The sequence below is a fragment of the Scylla paramamosain genome, chromosome 3, assembly GCF_035594125.1.
Source record: "Scylla paramamosain isolate STU-SP2022 chromosome 3, ASM3559412v1, whole genome shotgun sequence".
NCBI classification, from domain to species: Eukaryota; Metazoa; Arthropoda; class Malacostraca; order Decapoda; family Portunidae; genus Scylla; species Scylla paramamosain.
The window spans coordinates 3,762,501-3,768,330 of NC_087153.1; the positions used below are offsets into that span (position 1 = coordinate 3,762,501).

The following is a 5,830-nucleotide window of genomic DNA, read 5'->3' on the forward strand; positions in this document are numbered from 1 at the left end:
CTTTTTTCATAATGTTACACAACAGTTTTCGTAGACGTTATGTAATTCATTCCCTCCGTAAACAAATACTGTTGGATATTAATTTAAGAGTACGAAATAATAACAGACTTTATTTGTAATGTGAGACCAGCACCAACAATCGTGTGTCATTCATCACGAAGTTATGACGTCATGCCAACATGGCCGCCTCCCGTAGTTTGAACATGGCGCTCGCTAGGGATGTGTACCGAGCACCGATGTCCCGTTGGCTTCCTCGGGTCTCTTTGCGGCGGCTGCCCGGCCTCTCCACATAACTCAGTACCTATATGGGTCTTCTCACTCAAGCAGGATTATACCCCCGGCCAGAAGGCGAATACCATGGGAACATGATCCCGTAAGAAAGTGACGCGAGCATTTTAAAGAGTGGAAACGAAGGAGTTTCAAGTCCGCGTCATGTTCGAGCATCGAGACGAGTTGTCCGAATTAGGCCCAGCATGCAGACACAGGTATGAGTCAAGGTGAGGCCGCCTCCTCAGCATGTAGTGTCACGACGCATTCAATTCCCTGTCAGGCGATGAAGTAAAGCCCTATATTTCTTGCCATCTCTCTTCCGAGCTTTCCTTAAATATTCATAAGCTATTAGATGATCGATGTATCCAAAATAAAGAGAGATAAATATTTCACACGCGAAGAAGTAACAAAGTAGTGAACGTAGAAGGACGACGCGAGTGGAATCATAATTAGTACGCAAGCAGAGGGGGTGTTCCTCCCTCCGTCGCTCGAGAACGCTTTTTTCCCTCCGTAAACCGATCGTTAGGTGCATCTTGCATGTCGAGGGATGCTGTGGGCCGTGGATCACTGTCAGAGTCACCCGTCTCCTTCAGACCGGTATCCCTTCATATCCCTGAAACCCCTCCACCTCGACCTCAACAACCTCAACACACCTTGCCCTCACTAGCTAACCCGTTCACGCCCAAGCCAATACTTCCTGTATTTGTCATTTCCATCTTTTTTCAACTCTACATCTTCACTCACACTCACCTTTCCATCTGCCTCATACTAGCGCAGGTAAACTTGTATGTCTTTGAAGTTCCCTCCCACTTTCTTTTTTTCTTTTTTAGATAACTTAATTCCGCTTTACAGTATATCAGAGACTGCCTTCTGTTAACCTTTCGCCTCCACTTCCGGCTCCACCCCGTCGTTTGAGCTGCCGTGAGCTAACGTAGAGGAGCATCAAGATCACAAGTTCATAGCGTTCCTTCGTGACGTGCCCTCGTAAAGTACTGTGTGCGGTGCTGTGCTTAATTGGAGCTTCGATTAGAACGTATAGTAGGAGTTGCGTTAAGAGTGTAATTATCCATCGGCAGCCTCTTGATGTTACTCGCGGCCGCTGGAAGGAGTTCGGAGCAGTTGAATTATCCAGTCCAGCGCTCCTCTTAACACTGTGTTCGCTGCTGATACAAATTTGCCTTCGCAGCTGGTGAGAGAGGCTCCAGACCTTTGGCTGGATCGAACACTACTCTCTCTTTTTATTATATAATCGAGCGCTCGGGCTGCCTGCTGGGCCGGGCTTAATCGAAATCTATTTTATGACAATTTATATCACGGCACTTGGGTAATATTATATAGAGGTGTCTGTGTGCGCTGGGGAGCTGCCTGACTAATTGAGATATTTATTGAAAGCCTTCCTTTGTGTGTGTTTACTTACGATGACTGACTGAGTAACAAAATGTGCAGGATGCAAAGCCCTAGTGAGCTGCGTGATGTGCTCACCAGACAGCCATTGTGCTCCTTGCCTGCCCCTTGCTGGCGGCTTCGTACTGTGCTTGTCAAGTCCATCTCTCTCTCTCTCTCTCTCTCTCTCTCTCTCTCTCTCTCTCTCTCTCTCTCTCTCTCTCTCTCTCTCTCTAACGTAAACGTAGAGAAGATAGAATCTATAGCAGGTTTAAAGTTGCATAAAATCTTTGTTTTAGGTTTCCTTACCCAAAGAAAATCCCTTTCCTTTATAAGTCTCCCTGCAAACTTGTGTTGTTAAATGCATTCAGTCAGCCGGCACGCTCACCAGTGCCGGAGAACAAGCATGCACCATTCAGCGAACAGTTTTGGCCACGCTGCCGTGTACTGACATCACACATCAAAGGCGCCTGCCTGGTCCCCCCTGGTCCTCCCTTGCCCCATGCACCACCTCACTGTTAGGTCTTGCTTTATCGGTCCACCTTACAGCTCCTCCCGTTCAAACATTCATTGTTCTCCTGCGCTTTCCCCACATCCCTTGTTCAAGATTTGACTTCACGTGCCTCAATATTCTTGCTGAGACCTTACAGTTATAAACAGTATTATATACTATATACGTGCGTGTGTGTGTGTGTGTGTGTGTGTGTGCGTGTGTGTGATTTGAGGAAAAATTTGGTTTCCAATGTACTATTTGCTTTCCCACTTTTCAATATCATGTTTATTTTCTTCCCCCTTCTCCATTCTCGTTCCTCCTTGCCTTTTCTCTTTCTCTCCCCTCCCCCGACGCCATCCAACAGTCTCTCAGCGTACCCAAGTATCTCACTCCTACCTATTTGTCTCTCAGGAATGCCCGCTTTGCCAATAAAGTTTGAGATATAGCGCTGTTTGGGGGTGCCCGCTGTGTGGTGGATAAACAGGCGAGCGGGAGTGAGGGGAGGGCGCCTGGCTGGGGAAAGGGAAGGGGGTGGCAGGGAAGGGAGGGCGCCAAGGGGCCCGCGCAGTATATTTCATCACGGCTGCCTGGTCACCGCCAAGCTATGGGCTTTAAATGGGGTAGAATTGTCCATGGAGATTGCATTACGATCGTGTTAGCATTTCCATCCTGCATTTTCTTGTCTGGCGTTTTTCTGTGGCCCTTGTTTGGCTGGATATTTTAGTAGCTGAGGAGAAGACGTGGATGTGGCGGCGGCGCAGCGAGGTGGTTGCAGATGCTGTTGCCTGGTAGTGATAGGAGTGGAGGTGGTTGTGAAAGCGACTGTTTATGGAAGTGGTGTTGGTGTACTAAGTGATTCATACTTGTGCTAGGGTTTTCTTTTTTTTCATTTTTTTCTGTTTGGATAGATATATTTCTTTATAAAAACAATACATGGATATGTACTTCGCCTCAAATAAAATGTCATACATATCTCATTTTGTAATCTAGCAAGAATCTTTTTCCAGAATGGATGGCTGTTTGCGTCAGCCGTGCCAGTGTTTATGTTAGTCGCCCCGAAGCTATTTACCCCACACGGTTCTTCGTCATTGGGCACGTTGTTTATGTACTGTGTGTGATATTAAGAGAATGTACATTTCTCCTTACATTTTTATTTTATTTGAAGCAAATCGAAGCACATCTAGTTCATACTCTTAAGTCTGGAGGTGTCAGAAGGTAATGTGGTGCATCCATCAGTGGATGAGTGATCTAAATGACCTGTAGACAAGGAAGTAGAGTGTACATAACAATCGTAAAAAAACAACTCCAGAATTTATTAAGGATTTATCTTTCCCTTCTCCTTTCAGGTGGTGGCGTGATCTATGTTTTCATGGCTAGATGGTGTAAGTGCCGCCACGACCACCTGACCCGCAACACGCTATATTACAGATTTCACCTTAGCACCACATCCCTTGCGTCTCACTCCACTGCACCTTCAGTACCACCACCACCACCTCCTCCTCCTCCACTGCCGCCGCCGCGCTGCCGCCCTCACCGCTCAGCCACGCCCCCTCGTGGCCACACCCACCACCCTGCTGCGCCGAAACAAATGCATCCGCTGTGCTTTCCTGCACGTATTTGGGTGTATGAGGCAACAAATGTTCCTTGTAGCACAAGAGTATCCATTGTCAGATGGAATATTCAGATGTAGCTTGACCTCCCTCCGGCCAATGCTGCCAACAACACCAGTTTGTCCAAGGCGGGAAAATAAAACTAAAAAAGAAAAAAAAGAAAAAGAAAAAAAAAGCCACGGACGAGCATGAGAACACAATACTGAAGATTTATAAATTTCAGAGGGGTATAGTGCAACTTCTGGTACAGGCAAACGTATATGTGTGTATAAGTGGAGTTGGCTGTTGTTTGTTATGCATTTTATGTGAATAGTTTGTTGATTATTCATGTCGCGCTTAATGTATGCAGGACTGATGAGTGAATTGTGAAGTGAGGCACTATCGGTTATTTCATTTGTTGAAATATATAACAACATTCACACGGCCGTGCTGCATGTATGTAGCTGCTGCTTGCTGTGTGTGTGTGTGTGTGTGTGTGTGTGTGTGTGTGTGTGTGTGTGTGCCCGTTAGTTCAACATCGTTCCATCCAGTTGCATTATAATCTTAACAACACATCACCGCCGCCGCCACCATCATACCACCACCACCATTTCACTTCACCACCATTACAAACATACACCCACTACTCACATCAACTACACCTCCACCCATGAAGCTGTACAGCTCTGCCATCCAGCACCACATCATCACCACACCTCCGCGGCCTCCCCTCATCACCGCATCCATCACCACTCCAGCATGAACGGTGTGAACACGTGATGCATGGCGGTGTAAATCAAGAAGTCAAATTGTCTCTCTCTCTCTCTCTCTCTCTCTCTCTCTCTCTCTCTCTCTCTCTCTCTCTCTCTCTCTCTCTCTCTCTCTCTCTCTCTCTCTCTCTCTCTCAATATCTATCTATCTTAGGATATTTTCTGAAAGGTTTTCAATACGGGTAATCGTGTTTACTTAATTTCTGGAAGTCACAAATACCAAGTTACATGGATCTAGATCCTTTGTATTATTTTGTTATGTGCACACCAGAATATAGTTACAATTAAGTTACGTATTTCCTGTGTGTGTGTGTGTGTGTGTGTGTGTGTGTGTGTGTGTGTGTGTGTGTGTGTGTGTGTGTGTGTGTGTGTGTGTGTGTGTGTGTGTGTGTGTGTGTGTGTGTGTGTGTGTGTGTGTGTGTGTAACGACGCAGTTTGAAAGAAAGTATTGTTCGCAGCGGCGACGAACGAGTGCGGCATTTTTTTCCGGTGAGTGACAGAGAGATTTCTTTCACAGTGAACGAGAGAGAGAGAGAGAGAGAGAGAGAGAGAGAGAGAGAGAGAGAGAGAGAGAGAGAGAGAGAGAGAGAATGAACAAGTGAATACCACACGCAAGAGAGGAGTTGTCATTCAAGTTTGGTGATAAAGACTGGAATAATGTTGCGTCTCCTGAATATAATCGACACCAGGAGAAGACGGACGCGCTTTAGACTCATAGGGATATTGGATTGACACACCTTCAAGCAGCACCACTACAGTGTAGAGGGTAGACCAAGGGTGACGGGTCCTGAAGGATTGTGGCTTAGCGGTGAATGACATCTGGGGAACCTTACTGAGTACTTTCCATCGCACCCTAAGAAAATATAAAGAGCAAGACACTTATCCTTGTAGAACTGACACCTCATTGGGCCTTTTTTTCGTTCGTTATGTTGCTCTAGGCCAGTGCTCCTGTTACAAAAAGAATGAAAAACATTTAGATTAATAGTTTTTCCTTAAGCATTGTATCGATTTAATTTGCTCAATTTGCTCGTGGTCCTATAAGCTGTTTGTGAGCTGCGTGAATAGTTTCCTGATGTATTTTTAGTGTAACAAGGAAATTACAGGAGTGATCTATAGTTGGCTGTCGTGATTGGAATCTTGATGGTGGTGGTGGTGGTGGTGGTGGTGGTGGTGGTGGTGGTGGTGGTGAACTAGATTCCTCCACATCAACATTCTCTTTCGTCTGCTTCCTTCACTTTCATCATCTTCTGTACTCTTTTTTTATTACTTTTCTCTCTTCATTAACAATTTCTGTTTCACGTCCATAGCTGTTCCATTCTTCTTCT

General features: G+C 45.8%; 1 long non-coding RNA gene across 1 annotated transcript in view; it reads left to right on the top strand.

Annotated features, from left to right (window-relative positions):
- LOC135089356 (uncharacterized) overlaps window positions 1–5,475 on the top strand; it is a 93,267-nt gene extending 87,792 nt beyond the window's left edge. The window contains exon 4 of the long non-coding RNA XR_010261476.1: window positions 3,493–5,475. This is a non-coding gene — a long non-coding RNA (uncharacterized LOC135089356). The remainder of the gene's footprint in view (window positions 1–3,492) is intronic.
- The last annotated feature ends 355 nt before the right edge of the window (window positions 5,476–5,830 follow it).